Source organism: Bos taurus, chromosome 26 (genome assembly GCF_002263795.3).
Source record: "Bos taurus isolate L1 Dominette 01449 registration number 42190680 breed Hereford chromosome 26, ARS-UCD2.0, whole genome shotgun sequence".
In the NCBI taxonomy this organism is placed as follows: Eukaryota; Metazoa; Chordata; class Mammalia; order Artiodactyla; family Bovidae; genus Bos; species Bos taurus.
The window spans coordinates 38,065,759-38,084,527 of NC_037353.1; positions in this window are offsets into that span (position 1 = coordinate 38,065,759).

Genomic DNA, 18,769 nt, shown 5'->3' on the forward strand with positions numbered 1-18,769 from the left:
CAATACATACTCTTGTTTAATGTGTGCTTCTGTTTAGTTTCTGTATATACTAATATATATACACACATGTGCACGCATGCTCAGCTGTTCAGTTGCGTCCGACTCTTCACAACCCCACGGACTGTAACCCACCAGGCTCCTCTGTCCATGGGATTATGCCTGCAAGAATATTGGAGTCAGTTGTGATTTCCTCCCCCAGGGGATCTTCCCAACCCAGGGTTTGAAACTGTATCTTCTGCATTGGCAGGTGGATTCTTTACCACTGGGCCACCTGGGAAGACACATATACAAAAAAGTGGGTGTATATAGTTGGTATATGTAGTTGACTCACCAACATTGAACTCGCAGCCACCAACACTATAACTCATGCTTGACTGAAGCTTATCTAACACTCCATTAGGCACATCACAGTCTTCTTGAGCTTGGGGGTAACAGACGGTAACATGCTTGGGGACCTTTTTAACCAGGGAACTCACCACCAACAAAAAGCACAAAAACATGATAAACATGGCACTAAATGTATCGCAAAAAGTACATTTATGAACATGAGTCTAGTGACTCAAAATTTTCACCATTCTGCGCAGGTCTGCACATGACCACAAAAGCACCTGCAAATACTGATCTGGGTGTGACAAATAAATTTTAGCCAGGAGGTGAATGCAGAATCTACAAATAATGAAGATAGATTGTGTTTGTTAATTGAGGTCAGTTAACAAACTGACGCTCACCTGCCACTGGCTGCTGATCTTTTGTGCTCAGAAAGTACCCTGAGAGTCCTGCTTGTGTCCGTTTAGCATCAGCAAAAAGTGAAGAGGAACTAAAAAGCCTCTTGATGGAAGTGAAAGAGGAGAGTGAACAAGTTGGCTTAAAGCTCAACATTCAGAAAACAGAGATCATGGCATCTGATCCCATCACTTCATGGCAAATAGATGGGGAAACAGTGGAAACAGTGTCAGACTTTATTTTGGGGGGCTCCGAAATCATTGCAGATGGTGATTTCAGCCATGAAATTAAAAGACGCTTACTACTTGGAAGGAAAGTTATGACCAACCTAGATAGCATATTCAAAAGCAGAGACATTACTTTGCCAACAAAGGTCCATCTAGTTAAGGCTATGGTTTTTCCAGTAATCATGTATGGATGTGAGAGTTGGACTGTGAAGAAAGCTGAGCACTGAAGAATTGATGCTTTTGAATCGTGGTGTTGGAGAAGACTCTTGAGAGTCCCTTGGACTGCAAGGAGATTCAAGCAGTCCATTCTGAAGGAGATCAGTCCTGGGTGTTCTTTGGAAGGAATGATGCTAAAGCTGAAACTCCAGTACTTTGGGCACCTCATGTGAAGAGTTGACTCATTGGAAAAGACTCTGATGCTGCTAGGGATTGGGAGCAGGAGGAGAAGGGGACAGCAGAGGATGAGATGGCTGGATGGCATCACCGACTCGATGGATGTGAGTTTCAGTGAACTCTGGGAGTTGGTGATGGACAGGAAGGCCTGGTTTGCTGGGATTCATGGGGTTGCAAAGAGTCGGACATGACTGAGCTACTGAACTGAACTGAACTGAATCCCCTCCATGGTGGACCAGGAGGTGGTGAAGCCCTGAATTTGGAGGAGAGGAGAGTGACTGGAGTCAGCCCTGGACTCACAGTTTGTAAATCTCACAGGATTGGGCAGGACATGTCACCTCTTCAAGCCTCAGCTATCCAGTCTGTAAAACAGGGGTCATAATGATTTATCTTCCCATCTTGTGAACATCTAATGAGATGACTCTGCAAAAGTGCTGTGGAAGCAGTAAATAATCAACTGATGTACAAGATTTACAGGCTTTCCTGATAAGCTTTGAGCTGGGGAAGGCAGAACCCCGCTAGGATTTGAATCCTGAATGGCACTGACTGCTTACGTGAGCTTGAGTGAGTGACTGAGCCTCTTAAGGTCTTAGATCACGCCCGTGAGATGAGGATGATACTAATGTAGTATGTATAGGGATGCTAAAAGTTTTCAGTGAGACATGTATCTAAAGCACTTTAATTCCCAATGAATTGTGGCTATTTCTACTGTAACAAGTGACTGTGCCCCTCATTTGAGCTGAGTGATGGGTGTAGGGGAAGTCGGAGTGAAAACCACAATCACAGAAAACTAACCAATCTGATCACATGGACCACAGCCTTGTCTAACTCAATGAAAACTATGAGCCATGCCGTGTAGGGTCACCCAATATGGGTGGGTCACAGTGGAGAGTTCTGACAAAACATGATCCACTGGAGAAGGGAATGGCAAACCACTTCAGTATTCTTGCCTTGAGAACCCCATGAACAGTATGAAAAGGCAAAAAGATAGGACACTGAAAGATGAACTCCCCAGGTCGGTAGGTGCCCAATATGATACTGGATATCAGTGGAGAAATAACTCCAGAAAGAATGAAGAGACGGAGCCAAAGCAAAAACAAAACCCAACCGTGGATGTGACTGGTGAAGGAAGTAAAGTCCAATGCTGTAAAGAGCAATATTGCATAGGAACGTAGAATGTTAGGTCCGTGAATCAAGGCAAATAGGAAGTGGTCAAACAGGAGACGGCAATAGTGAACATGGACATTTTAAGAATCAGAGAACTAAAATGGACTGGAATGGGTGAATTTAACTCAGATGACCGTTATATCTACTACTGTGGGCAAGAATCCCTTAGAAGAAATGGAGTAGCCATCATTGTCAACAAAAGAGTCTGAAATGCAGTACTTGGATGCAATGTCAAGAATGACAGAATGATCTCTGTTTGTTTCTGAGGCACCATTTGATATCACAGTAATCCAAGCCTATGCCCTGACTAATAATGCTGAAGAAGCTGAAGTTGAATGGTTCTATGAAGACCTACAAGACCTTCTAAAACTAACACCCAAAAAAGATGTCCTTTTCATTATGGGGGACTGGAATGCAAAAGTAGGAAGTCAAGAGATACCTGGAGTAACAGGCAAATTTGGCCTTGGAGTACAAAATGAAGCAGAGCAAAGGCCAATAGAGTTTTGGCAAGACAATGCACTGGTCATACCAAACACCCTCTTCCAACAACATGAGAGAAGACTCTACACATGGACATCACTAGATGGTCAATACTGAAATCAGACTGATTATATTCTTTGCAGCCAAAGATGGAGAAGCTGTATCTGACAGTTGGCAAAAACAAGACTGGGAGCTGACTGGCTCAGATCATGAACTCCTAACTGCCAAATCAGACTTAAATTGAAGAAAGTAGGGAAAACCAATAGACCATTCAGGTATGACCTAAATCAAATCCCTTATGATTATATAGTGGACGTGACAAATAAATTTAAGGGATTAGATCTGATAGACAGAGTACCTGAAGAACTATGGACAGAGGTTCATGACAGTACAGGAGGCAGCGATCAAGACCATCCCTAAGAAAAAGAAATGCAAAAAGGCAAAATGGTTGTCTGAGGAGGCCTTACAAATAGCTGTGAAAAGAAAAGAAGCAAAAGGCAAAGGAGAAAAGGAAAGATATACCCATTTGAATGCAGAGTTCCAAAGAAGAGCAAGGAGAGATAAGAAAGCCTTCCTCAGTGATCAATGCAAAGAAATAGAGGAAAACAACAGAATGGGAAAGACCAGAGATCTCTTCAAGAAAATTAGAGATACCAAGGGAACATTTCATGCAAAGATGGTCACAATAAAGGAAAGAAATAGTTTCAACTTAACAGAAGCAGAAGATATTAAGAAGAGGTGGCAAGAATACACAGAACTGTACAAAAAAGATCTTCACAACCCAGATAACCACAATGGTGTAATCACTCACCTAGAACTAGACATCCTGGAATGCAAAGTCAAGTGGGCCTTAGGAACCTTCACTACAAACAAAGCTAGTAGAGGGGATGGAATTCCAGTTGAACTACTTCAGATCTTAAAAGATGATGCTGTTAAAGTGCTGCACTCCATATGCTAATTTGGAAAACTCAACAGTGGCCACAGGACTGGAAAAAGTCAGTTTTCATGCCAATCCCAAAGAAAGGCAATGCCAAAGAATGTTCAAACTACCCCACAACTGCACTCATCTCACACGCTAACAAAGTAATGCTCAAAATTCTCGAAGACAGGCTTCAACAGTACGTGAACTGTGAACTTCGAGATGTTCAAGCTAGATTTAGAAAAGGCAGAGGAACCAGAGATCAAATTGCCAACATGCGTTGGATCATCCAAAAAGCAAGAGAGTTCCAGAAAAACATCTACTTCTGGTTTATTGACTACACCAAAGCTTTTGTGTGGATCACAACAAACTGTGGAAAATTCTGAAAGAGATGGGAATACCAGACCACCTGACCTGCCTCTTGAGAAATCTGTTTGCAAGTCAAGAAGCAACAGTTAGAACTGGACATGGAACAACAGACTGGTTCCAAATAGGGAAAGGAGTATGTCAAGGCTGTATATTGTCACTCTGCTTATTTAACTTATATGCAGAGAACATCATGAGAAATGCTGGTCTGGATGAAGCATAAGCTGGAATCAAGATTGCCAGGAGAAATATCAATAACCTCAGATATGCAGATGATACCACCCTTATGGCAGAAAGCGAAGAAAAACTAAAGAGCCTCTTGATGAAAGTGAAAGAGAAGAGTGAAAAAGTTGGCTTAAAACTCAATATTCAGAAAACTAAGATCATGGCATCTGGTCCCATCAGATCTTCATGGCAAATAGATGGGGAAACAGTGGAAACTAAGAGATTTTATTTTGGGGGGCTCCAAAATCACTGAAGATGGTGATTGCAGCCATGAAATTAAAGGACACTTGCTCCTTAAAGTTATGACCAACATAGACAGCATATTAAAAAGCAGGGACAATACTTTGCCAACAAAGGTCTATCTAGTCAAGGCTATGGTTTTTCCAGTAGTCATGTATGGATGTGAGAATTGGACCATAAGGAAAGCTGAGCACCAAAGAATTGATGTTTTTGAACTGTGGTGTTGGAGAAGATTCTTGAGAGTCCCTTGGACTACAAGGAGATCCAACCAGTACATCAAGGAAATAAGTCCTGAATATTCTTTGGAAGGACTGATATTGAAGCTGAACCTCCAATACTTTGGCCACCTGATGCAAAGAAATGACTCATCAGAAAAGACTGTGATGCTGGGAAAGATTGAAGGCAGGAGAAGAAGGGGATGACGGAGGATGAGATGTTTAGATGGCATCACCAACTTGATGGACATGAGTTTGAGCAAGCTCCAGGAGCTGGTGATGGACAGGGAGGCCTGGCTTGCTGCAGTCCATGAGGTTGCAAAGAGTTGGACACAACAGAAAAACTGGACTGAACTGATGGGTGTAGGGGAAGTCACATGAGCCTCAGCATCTTCATCCTTAAAACTGGTACTAGAACCTCCTCCCATTATCGGGTGAGAAGTAAATGCCCCTGAGCACAATGCTACTTTCTTGTCTCCCTTTATTTGTTTACTCCTCTAGGACCAGCATTTCCTCACCTGTTAAAGGAGAGTAAAGCACCTGCCCAGCAAGGTGGCTATGTGATTGAATGAGGTAAGTTACTGAGTGCACCAAGCACAGCACCCAGCACCTGGAGAAGGCCATGGCAGGGGACACGGTAAGTCCATCTGTCCTTCCTCTATCTTGCCTCCAAATGGGTCCAACAAACTGCTGGGCAGAAACAAGCAAAATTTAGTTAAGGCTCACAGAGAACTTTAATTTCAGGAAGGCCATGCTCACTAATTCCCAGGAAGATGCCTTGTTTAGGGGAGGAGTTGGGGGTGGGTGGATGGCTGGAGCGGGTCACCCTGTGGACCGAGGAATTTGATTCTCTGGAGAGCTTCACGTGTAAACCTCTGGGGTCAACCTGGGGCAGAACTGTCGGGTTTGGAGAGCCGGCGGGGGTGGTGCCAGGGGGGTCATTTGTCTTTAGCCTCAGGAGATGGTGAACTCTGGGCCTCCGGAGCCCTGGAATTGGGGACCAGGAGGGATGTCCTACCATCCTTCTGCTTTCTCTCACCCAGCTTCTAAGGAAATTCCATTGCATTGTATTTACAAGGCATCCCCAACTGTCAGCTTCCTTGAACACAATGTATTTAATAAAAAGCCATTAAGCCTTGTAAAGCTGTCAGAAATCTAAATGACACTTGTAATAAAATCTTGTCGGGTGACCTGTTCCAGTTAATCAGGTCCAGCGACATCATCACCCGCGGATCTGTCTGATACTCAGGGCGCTAGGTCTATTTAGACAGCTTTATGATCCACGCGGATTTGAGTTATTAAAATTGTACAGTTTTGCAAGGAATTTGGGATTTAATAAAGCAGCAGAGAAACTACAAAAGGAGCAATAACCTTCGCAAAGGCCAGTCCTCCGGGTGCTGGGGTGTGTGCTCTGGCTAGTCACAGAGGTATCTGATGCCAGGCGCTCACAGGGGTGATTTTATGTATCTATAATATGTGTATCTGGCATCTGCAAGGCTAGAAAATATATTACATGGTACCCAATGACTTCAAGGTGGTGAATTGTGCTTAAATGTAAAGATTTATGGATTTATTCAATTACAAGAAGATATTACCACCGATTGCATATTGGCTCTATTAAACCTTTTTTTTTTAGAAAATACAACCACTAGATTGTAAATATCTTTGGCCCTGCTTACCACCTGAGTAGTTTCTAGGGTGCTAGGGCCTTTAAGGCACGACTTTACTTATCTTGAACTGCAAAAGTTGAGCTTCATGTAACCATCAGGATGAGACAGACAGACAGACACAGACAAGTCATATCCATCTGCTCAATAATCTATAAATTTAGACTAATGAGGCAGATATCAAAAAAATGTGTTGGGTGCATGGTGAATAAATCACACTTGGTCTCCTGGCATAAACTGGCACAGCGTTCCTGATATGGCAGTCAAATTATTCCATTTGTTTCTAAAGATATTTTAATCCCACATGACCTCAAACTTCCCGTGAACCAGGGCCTGGACCCAAGGCCGCCCACGGCCTTTGCAATAAATCCGTTGTCTCCCTTCTCAGCCCTCAACCCAGGCCCATAGATCACCTCTCCCTGCATCTTGCTTCAATTACTCAATTAACTGCAGTAAAGTTCTTGTAGGTTTTGCAGATGTTGCTTTATTATCAAGGCCTCAGATGAACAGGAAAGTTCAGGAGCCGAGGTTATAGGAAGGTTGATGGGGGAAGGGCTGGGATGGGGCATAGGGGATATTCCCAGCAACCACTGGGGGCCGAAGGTCCGGAGAGGAATATTGCCCCCTCTTTCCCCCCTCCACGACTCTTCCCTGTGCTGTTAAATGCCCTTCACTGCTTGGGGGAATTTGTGATGTTATCTCACTGAGAAACTGCTTGAGAGAAGTAGGTATTCCACCTTCTGATGAGATAATGCTGTGATTAACAGATGCTTAATTGGGTCATTTATCAAGAACAGGACCTGCCCCTAAGTCAGTGGGCTAAGTAAATTATTACCCACCCTGCAGGTGTTGGACTGGCAGATCTATTACTCTTCTCGAAATGGTCTTCAGAAGATTTTATATGAAAAGATGATTTATTTCCAAAAGGAATTCTATTGTGCTGTTATTTATCCCGAATGTAGCCTGGTTCTGCCCAGCCCCTCTTCCTTCGTGCACAAAAGAGGATTGTTGAAAATTAGAATCACAGAGAGGGTCAGAGCCAGAAGGACTCTTAGAGATCACCTAGTACAACCTGGCCATTTTACAGATGACAACACTGAGGTTTGAGCAGACTATATCAAATTACATAGCCAGTTAGCATATTGGCAAAGGCATTTCCCTCCCTTTTTGTTTTTCTTTTTTAAAGGGTGGTTTCTCTAGCTGATGTTAATAGAATTCCTAGAAAGCAAGAATTTAACTGTGAACAAGACATGTTTATACTTGAAAATAAGGTTTCTCAGCCTTGGCATTATGGACATTTTAGCGGGGATTGTTTTGTACTAGGGGCTGTCCTGAGTATTAGAAGATGTTTAGCAGCATCCTGACCTCTACCCACTAGATGCCAGTAACATCCTCCCTCTTGGACAAGGCAACCAAAAATGTCTCCAGATATTGCAAATTCCCCTCGGAGGTAAAGTTGTCCCTACTTGAGAACCACAACTTTAAATATTGTCATCATTAGCATCATCATGAAATTAATAATGTGAATATAAGCAGCTAACTTTTATTGAGTGCTAGGAATGGTTCAACACTTTTTATCCATTCTCTCATTTAATCCTCACACTAACTTGATTATGTGGGTATTCGTATTAGCCCATTTCACGAGTGAGAAACTTTCAGCTCAGGGAGGCTAAGGTTTATGACACATAGCTATAAGTGCCAGAGGTGGGGTGAGCCCTGAAGCTCCCATCCATACCATTGAATAAACAATGAAGCTGCTGAATTTGGATTCGTTATTAAGTGATATAAGTGGACAAATTTGTTTCCTGTTATCCCTCATAGTAAACTTCTCTTTGACAGTCTGTTGGAATAATAAGTCATCTTGTTCCCACATTACAAAGAAAGCAAAATGTGGCTTGTCTGTGGATATGTCGTCTTCCCCATAGACGATGGCATAGTGTCCTTCTGGTATCTGGAGGAAGCATGATGCTTGTCCACCTCGTGGATGAAGGCACCCATGGCTGTAAGCTCACAGTGGAATTGGGAACATCTGAACAACTGTATTTCATGGAGCAAACCTCTTCGGCTATATCCAAAATTTCCAAAGAAGCTCAGCCTGCTCTTCTACAATAGACTGAGTCAGATGGCTTCCCCAGACCTGGGAGATGTCTGATATCTGGGAAAAATTTGCCAGGTGAAAAACGAGGAAGGCCATGGCTCTAAAGGTAGTGTGGGTTTCATGCCACGAAATAAATTATATGTAAAACGGTGATGTGCGGTGAGACACTTGCATGGCGGATTTGTTATATCGATGTCAACAAGTGTGTCTGGGCAGCTCCGAGGACAGTATTTGGGGGTAAAATAAAAGAATGTTTTCAAGTGTAAACTTCCCCATCCCATCTGTAGCAACTGGCAACTGTTCCAGATTTTATGACTTAGTGCTTGGATTAATCTGATTTTTACCATTTTTATTTTCTTTTCATCAGGATTTCTTTCTTTCTTTCTTTCTTTATTTATTTACCCTGTTGTGAACCGTATATGGATGTATGCATGTGTTTATATATATATATATGTTTGCACATATATGTGTGTGTATAGATATGTGTATCTATGTACATACCTATCTATAATGTGTGTATATGTATATATATAGTCTTTGTGATAAGTCATACCAAATCCTTCATAGAGAGGAAAGTATACATAACAAAACTGTGACAATGTAACAGCTCCAATGACTAGGTTTCACTCTGGAGTTTTAGGGCCTGGTGATTACTGCAGATCACTATGAAATTTTGTGATTTTATCATATCATGAAATTTTGATAATATTTTATGATATATATTTATCACATAATACATGATAAATATCACAATATGAAATGTACCCACCTTCCCATCAGCACTTCCATAGGCTGCTGAGTGCTGTTGGCACACGCTGTCAGAGCAAAGACCAAGCCCCCAGCGACACCTCAAGCCAGATGCATGCTCTTGGACTGGCGGGCCTGCTGGGCCCTTTATTTACTTACTTCCACCTGTTTCGTGTTTTTCATTCCAACAAGAGTCCTTGTCTGTCAAGAGAGGCCATACATCAAAATGCTGCCAAGTCTAAAGCACTTTTTCAAGCTCAGGCTCTCTTGTCTGTTCTCATCCTAATCATTGACTGTACTTTTTCTATCCAAGCTAAGAAGATGTGCAGGGCAAGTTGAGTTCTCATATGAATTAGCATGAGCTCCAGACTCAAACAGAGTGATGGGAAACACTGGCATGAATTCTAGCTCAGAGAGAGGCAGGTCTGCCGGGTGGGGAAACCCCACTGAAGGCCATGTTTTCTACCCAGGACATTCGTTTTCATTACATGGAGAAAGACATTGGTGCATGCACCAGGGTGATATGTGGAGGGCATCCATAACTTCACCCATAGCTATCCCAAGGATCTCATAAAAGATATAATGTTTAACCCACGTGAAAGATCAAAGAAGATGAAACTAGATAAAGCTAAGAGAGATAACGGGCTTGTTCAGCAACTGCCCACGTTTGGATTTAAACCCTGACCTGTCTGAGCTCGATGGTAAAGAATCTGCATGCAGTGCAGGAGACCGGCGTTCGATCCTTGGGTCGGGAAGATCCCTTGGAGAAGGAAATGGCAACCCACTCCAGTATTCTTGCCTGGGAAATCCCATGGACAGAGGAGCCTGGCGGGTTATAGTCTACGGGGTTGCAAAGAGTCAGACACGACTGAGCAACTGACACGCTATCTGACCCCAAACTCAGCATTTCTCTCTTACATTTTACTGCTAGAGGAAGTGATCCCAGGCCCTTCTGGGTGCCAGGCCTTGTCCCTGGTCCGTGGGAGTGGAGAAAAGGACACCCCCACGGGGTTCTCTGGAAGGCCGTTGGCTTCTCCCGTTGGCAATCTGGGGGCTCTAGCGGGGACCTCTTCTGTAGCCAGCTCCACGGAGGGCCGGGCTTGGCTCTGCCCTTTTCTTTTATCAGTGTTGTTACACTAATTTTTCTCTGCCAAACAGGCATCTCCCTGGTTACCTGGTTTGGCAGCCCACTTGTGGCCCCCTTGCAGCCCCTGGTATAGGCTGGTCATAGGACAGGCTGCATAAATACCTGAGGATGGACTGTGGATGGATCTGGCCTCAGTTTTGATGGGTGAGGAGGGACTTGCTAAGTTGCTCCTGACAACTGCTGTCTTTTCCATCTCCAGGCCCAGCCTGAAGCCACCAGCTCATAACACACCTCCCCACCCACAGAGAGAGGAGAGAAAGGCAATCATTTCAGATCCTGAGATGTGAAAACTGCCTGTGAGCGCCCCCACCCCCCAGTGGCTGCCCTTTTCTCCAGCCTCCCCTGAGGGGACAGCAGGCTTTTAGCTCATGGGCAGGCTGCTCTGGTGACTCCTGTACCTGGGGGCTGGGCGGAAGGAGGTTCCCAAAGGAGGTGAACGCCTATCACGCTCCCTCTTGGGAAAGGGGGGGAATTTTATTTTAACGAACGTTTGCTGGTCTTGGCTATTGTTAAAACCCCATTTGATTAGATCCCGGAGCTTAAAAGGGGTGGTGGAAGCTGAGGCTCCTGTAATTGGGGGCAGAGGACAGGGGTGGGGCTCTCATTGGAGCAGACAAAAAGCAGACCCATTTCTTTCTGGATGTTTGTAGGTCACGTAACCTAGGCTTCAGGGTAGAATTGATAACTTGACCCCAAACTACAGTTGGTAATCAAGCTTATTCACTTGTACATCAAATCTTTATTGAGCACCTACTGTGTCCCGAGCCCCAGGAGGACGGTAAGGCTCAAATGGCCAGGCGCTGCCTTCGTGGGTTGTACAGATGAGTGGGTGTCACAAGTGAGTCCTCATCAGATATTCCCACAAACCAGTATTTGAAGAAAAACGGGGCTAGGAACCATGAAGGGATAGAGCTGAGGAGGGGGTCCTGTTTGGATTGGGCACCACAGGTGGTTTCTCAGAGGAGGGGGCCAGGTTCTGAAGGACTTGAGCTGGGAGGAAGTCGTTAAAGTCGTTAAAGGGAAGAAAGAGGATCACGTGTGGAGGGACAGAAGAGCGTCTGCTTCATTTGAGGGTCTGAAAGGTGGACGGAAATGAGGGCAGGGCTCCCAAGGGTGAAGCAGACAGAGCTTTCCAGAACTTGTAAAGATGACAAAGGCTGGCTTTACACGAAACTGAGGTGGCCTCTCCTGGGTGCTTCCTTCTGTGGCAGTGCCTGCACCGTGTATGCCTGTGTTCCCCCCATGCCCCTCCACAGAGCCTGCTCTTCAGAAATAATCTCAGGCCAGTGGCTCAAATTAAAAGAAAGGAAGGAAGGAAAAGAAGCGAAGTTTCTTAGATGGCGAACCTGTGAGGGACAGATAGGCAGGATATGATCTCTGCCCCAGGATGCTCACAGCCTCCTTAATCTGTCCCCATGGAAACATCTGCAAGACCCCAGAGGTAAGGACCCAATAGAGGAAATTATGGGAGTTCAGAGACGATCACATGGGCACCAGAGCAGATGGATGGGGGGCTTCTTATTGGAGGTGAATTTCTTCAGATTTACCTGATGACAGGTTAAGGGGACCACCCAGAAGGGAAGTCCCGTGTCCCCTCTCCAGGGAGCTCTGTCTTTCAAGCCTGATGTCTGATGGGAAACAAATGGAATTTCCGGAGCGGGGAGGAGACCCTTGGAAGGACTGGAGCCCCTTAATGCAGAAGAAGGCTCTTTGCTCTGGTAGATTGTTCGTCCTGGACAGGAGACGTGTCCTGTGCTTTGAGGAAAGTTGTCAGGACAAGACCCAGCATCATGGTGGACAAAATCAGGAAAGATCCCCAGGTCTTGCTCTTAGAGACCTTCTGGAGGAGGGTGGGACTCAGATCCCACCAAGCTGCTTCCTTATCATTTGTTCAGAACTCAGCTCGAACATTCTTTCCTGGTCTTTAAGGCAGACAACACGCTGGTCACTCTGTCAGCCTGTGCCTCACTTATTACGAGCCTGCCAATTCCCACCTCAGGGCCTGGGGCTGAATTTGTGAGCACGATGGTTATAGGGCCCCCAGGATGTAGTGAGTCCCAGGCTGCAGGCACTGGGCTTCAGATCTTCCCCAACTCCCCACCCCACTATCCTGCTGGCAGACTCGCTAAGTGTCCTGCCTTTCCAGGAAGGCGTGCTGACCTGAGAAGGTTCATTGCTTGGTCAAGGTCACAGTCACCCACGTGACTTTGAGACTGTGTTACCTGACCTCCTGAGGCTCTGTGCTACCCTTTGTTATCTTTCCCAATATTTTCTCTAGCATGGTGTGGTCGGTTGACTGATGCCCTCTGAGCAGGTTCCCTGAGGAGGCTTCTTGGCCCCATTTTACAGATGGGAAGGATGTGGCCAAGGGCAGGGATGTGGAGGAAAGTGGGCAAGTGAATTACTCCAGTCCCAGAGGGAATTAGCGGCGGCCGGGATAGTCCGAGGCGGGCGCAGGCCGGTTTCCACTCAGCTGCCTGAGCCACACTCCTAGGGCCCGGCTGATAATTGCTCATTATGTGCTTAATCTGGGCACAGCCGGGCCTGGCAGCAGAATTGCATCACATCAAAGCGAGCTCTTCAAAGGAGCAGAAAGCTGGCCCCTGGGGTAATTAGCAGAGGGCCTATTCTCTTCTGCTTAGGACAGTTGGGGGGTTTCGGGCAGGGTCCAAACGGCACGAAGCAGAGCTCAGAATCGTCAACTCTGCTGAACTTGGACAGGCAAGGCGATGCCTCAAATTATTCGGTGTGTGTGTGTGTGTGTGTGTGTGTGTGTGTGTGTGTGTTTCTTTCATAAGCTGGTAAGACAGTTTTCTGCCTGCCTGGCCCAGATGCCCTGATCAACTGAATTGCCCTCTGCTTTTCTAGAACCCTGTGGACCCTTTCTCTAGACTGCTACATTCTAGAAGAGTTGAAGAAAGCACACACATTCACACGCACATACACTCATCACCACCACGACCCCAAAATAAAAGCTGAAAGACGGTGACACCACCTGGCTTGTGCAGAGTTCGAAACCGCATCACTGTGGCTCCGTCTCCCCCGCCGTCTGCATGGAGGGGCCCCAGGCGGCAGCCCCGACTGGCAGGGTGTTGGTTCATCCATCAAAGTGGAATTCGGTCAGGGGGCAACAGGCCTGGCACGTGGCCCCTGAGAAAATCAAAAGATGCAGCTGGTTGCTGAGCACGACCCGCCTCGTCCCTTGCTCGGCTGGAGGAGACAAGCAAGGTGATGTTCTGTCTCTAATCCCATTTGCAGGCCCCTCTTGCACAGCCAGGTACCGCGCCAGCACGCCGTGGAGGTGCGCAAAGTGCTAAGAGACGTTATAATGGAGTCTGGTGCCTCTTCTTGATGGCCTGTGGGGCACGCAGGCTAACAGGCCTGAGTGCGTCTGCTAGCTGGGAAACAATGGTGCTGAGCTGGCCGGCAGGGGACCTGAGACCCTTTGCATGTCTGGCAGGGCAAGTGCTGATTCCAGGACTGGTTGGTGCAAGAGAAAAGAATGGGGTATTTTTTTTTTTAATCCCCGCTTTAATAAATGACAACGCTTCACTTTCTTGAAAGTTGGGAAAATAATTCATCTTACCTTTCTCTTGCTCATGCTCATGCTCAGTCCTGTCTGACTCTTTGTGACCCCACAGATTGTGGCCCACCGGGCTCCACGGTCCATGGGATTTCCCAGGCAAGAATACTGGAGCGGGTTGCCATTCCCTTCTCCAAGGGATCTTCCTGACCCAGAGATCGAACCTGCGTCTCCTGCATCGCAGGTGGATTCTTTACTGCTGAGCCATTGGGGAAGCCCACCCATCTCTTAACCATATTTGAATCATAACCATAATAATGTGATTATTAACGTGGCAGAACTTCTCTGAGCCACGTGAGGAAAGCATTCTTAAACACTGAACAAAATCCATCAGAACTGGGGGTGGCGGTGAATCACAGTACACAGGGATGTTATATTTAATAGAAATAAAGCCATCGACTTTGTATTTCCCGATAATGCAGACTGTAGCCCAACAGTGTCTTCATCTATAATTTCTGAGCATGAAGATTTCTTGTATCAGTTATTCTGCCTAGAGTGGGAAAGAAATGATTGAGCAGACACTTCGAGAGTCAGTTGAGAGTGGACATTACCCCATAAAGGAAGCCCTTGTGGCCCCAGGAACAGATTCGGACACTATTGTATCTAAAATGATTTAATCCAGGGCCATTCCCCTTTAGATCTCTCTGACTCCTAGTCTCAGGCCCTCTACCCTACAGCCAGTTCCTGTCCTGGGGGCAACAGGCCTGGCATGAGGCCTCATGTGATTCATGAGCCCCATGCTGCAAACACGAGCCTTTAAAATAACTTCACAAAATACCTGTTGCCTGGCTAATCATCAGGTGAGAATATACCACACATCTGCTCCATGCCCCTTGGTCTGTATGTTGAGTACATGGGAAGTCGCTTAGGGCACTCTGGGGAGTGGTGAGGCCATAAGAAGACCTTAAGACCAGGGTTTGAGTCTGTCATTCACCAGCTGGCCGAAATGGGCAGGTCAGCCTCCATTTCATCGTCTCTAGGACGGGCTTTGGGGGGTGTGAAGCCATCTGGATTGGGGACATGTCTTCTGTGGTGCTCCCTTCCCCTCCTCCATATATGGACATTGAGCTTTTTGTCTTCAAGCCTTTCCCTCTCTTCAGTTAAGCTTCCTAGAGGATACAATGTGAGTTTAACTTTTCTCTGTGTTTAGGAGCAAAGTGCCTGGTACACAGCCTGTGCTCAATAAATGCTTAGTGAATAAGACAGCACCTACTTGGTCTAACTTGAAGATTGGAGATATACATAGAATAATGGGTACAGTCTGGGCTGACTTAATACTTTATGGTCCAGTGCGAAAGAAAACACGGGGTTGCTCATTCAGAAATTATTAAGAGTTTTAAGATGTTGACAGCAGAGCCCTGAGACAAGTGCAGGGCCCTTCTGCATGCTGGGCTCTGAGCAATTGCTTGGGTCATATCATCATTACTGTAACTTAATGGTGCTGTATCCGTCTGCCTGGGCTGCCAACAGCGAAGATCCCAGTGGACATCTTAAACAACAGAAATTAATTTTCCCACGGTTCTGGAGGCTGGATGTCCAAGATCAAGGTGTCAGCAAGGCTGGCTTCTTCTGAAGTCTCTTTCCTTTGCTCATAGATGGCCATCATCTCCTTGTGTCTTCATGTCCACTTCCCTCTGTGTGCATCTGTGTCCTGATCTCCTTACAAGGACTCCAGTCATAATAGATAACAACCCACCCCAATGACTGCATTTTTAACTCCATGACCTCTTTAAGGACCCTATCTCCAAATAGGGTCATATTCTGAGGTACTGGGGGTTAGGACAGGGAGGACAGGATGGACAGGGAGGTCTGGCGTGCTGCAGTCCCTGGGGTCACAAAGAGTCGGGCACGATCAAGTGACAGAACTGAACTGAGGGGTTAGGACCTCAGCATAGGATATGGAGGTTGTTGTTCAGTCACTAAGTTGTGTCTGAGTCTTTGCAACTCCATGGACTGCAGCATGCCAGGCTCCTCTGTCCGCCACTGTCTCTCTGAGTTTGCTCAAATTCATGTCCATTGAATCCGTGGTGCCATCCAACCATCTCATCCTCTGCTGCCCACTTCTACTCTTGCCCTCAACCTTTCCCAACATCAGGTCTTTTCCAGTGAGTCAACTCTTCACATTAGGTGGCCAAAGTATTGGAGCTTCAACTTCAGCATCAGTCCTTCCAGTGAATATTCATGGTTGATTTCCTTTAGGATTGACTGGTCTGATTTTCTTGCACTCCAAGGGACTCTCAAGATGCAATTCAGCCCGTTACATTACCATCACGTATAGATGCTCTGTGGTCATCATTCTGAATTTGGTTTCAATCACAGGCTATTGAGAAGAACTGACTCATTAGAAAAGACCCTGATGCTGGGAAAGATTGAAGGCAGGAGGAGAAGGGGACAACAGAGGATGAGGTGGTTGGATGGCATCACTGACTTGATGGACATGAGTTTGAGCAAGTTCCAGGAGTTGGTGATGGATAGGGAAGCCTGGCGTGCTGCAGTCCATGGAGTCGAAAAGAGTCAGACACAACTGAGTGACTGAACTGAACTGACAGGTTATTTCAACCCTACCCTGTAGAGATTCGTGTAACTTTTACATTTTATTGGTTATAAGAGAAAAAGGTGAAGAATTAAAGCTCACCATTCATCTCACTATCCAGGGGTTAATGCTTTGATGTACATCCTTTTTGTCTTTTTTCAACACCATCTTAAAAAAATTATTTATTTTAATTGGAGGCTAATTACTTTACAATATTGTAGTGGTTTTTGCCATACATTGACATGAATCAACCATGGGTGTACATGTGTTCCCCATCCTGAACCCCCTCCCACATCCCTCCCCATCCCATCCCTCAGGGTCATCCCAGTGCACCAGCCCTGAGCACCCTGTTTCATGCATTGAACCTGGATTGGTGATCTATTTCACATATCGTAATATACGTGTTTCAATGCTATTCTCTCAAATCATCCCACCCTCGCCTTCTCCCACAGAGTCCAGAAGTCTGTTCTTTACATCTGTGTCTCTTCTACTGTCTCACATATATGGTCATTGTTACCATCTTTCTAAAGTTCTTATTTATGCATTAATATACTATATTGGTGTTTTTCGTTCTGACTTACTTCACTCTGTATAAAAGGCTCCAGTTTCATCCACCTCATTAGAACTGATTCAAATGCATTTTTTAATAGCTGAGTAATATTCCATTGTGTATATATACCACAGCTTTCTTATCCATTTGTCTACCACTGGCCATCTAGATTGCTTCCATGTCCTAGCTATTGTAAACAGTGCTGCGATGAACACTGGGGTACACGGGTCTCTTTCAATTCTGTTTTCCATGGTGTGTACGCCCAGCAGTGGGATTGCTGGGTGGTATGGCAGTTCTATTTCCAGTTTTTTAAGGAATCTCCACACCGTTATCCATAGTGGCTGTTTGCGTTCCCACCAACAGTGTAAGAGGGTTCCCTTTTCTCTGCACCCTCTCCAGCATTGTTTGTAGATTTTTTCAATACCATCTTGATGGTACTGACTGAGATTTTACCATTTAGGATCTTACCTAGCCCACCCCATTGAATAGTTTGAATTGGTTTTGGGAAATTTTACAGCAATATATCATATTCCAGACTCATCCACAGTTCTCAGATGCTGAAGTCACCTCCCAGGATAAGTCAGTAGCAATTCTGCCTGGGTGGGCACAGGTGATACCATCCCTGGAGCCACCTTGGGGCACTCAGACCACAGGGCAATGAACCCACCCAATCCTTGTGGGGTAATGCATTTGTTGATCCTCGATTGGCTGGGCAACATGGAACAGAAGAGAGAGTGTGAAGGATAGCATTGTGGTTTCATGGAGAAGTCTCCATCTGTCCACAATGGTTTCAAAGCTAATTGCTATGATGTGATGGCTCAGCATTCATTCCTTAATATAGTTCCCTCAAGAAAGAAGCATTTAGCCCACCAATTATTTTATCTCCTTTATACTTTCTTAATTGCAAAAGAATCTAAAAATACAATTGGCATACTTGATGTGTGCAGTATCTTGTTTAGAAAGTTAGGCTAGGAGAGAGAAAGCAATTAAACTGTCAAAACGTAATTGTTTCTCATATTTAATTTAAAGTGGCTCATTTTCATTTAGTTTTCATGGTGTTGGAGTTAAAAGCAAAGAAAGTTACCAGGGCAACTGGTGAAGATGGTGGGACTCTGAGTATGGGTGGCAGCTTAGCTGCTGCTCTCAAATGAATTTGGGTTAATAACACAATCTGATGCTCAACTTCTGAGATACTGGAAGCACAGCATTAGCTGGTTTGGGGCACAATGAACCATTTTGATGGAAGAAACGAGAGAGTCAATTCCTAGGTAGGTTGATAAGAAGTCCAGGATCCCCACTGAGGAGAAAGGAGTCTGGAGCTTTCAAGAAGAAAAAGACAAACTCTTTTTTTCTACATTGCTGTATTTTAGTCAATATAAAATGTATCTCCCTTGAGGATATGTTTCTCCTTAACAAGAAAGTTTCCTGACTAATCTTGTTATCTTAAGACATATGTTGTGGGAGTGGGCCTGCTAAGACCTTTCTATTG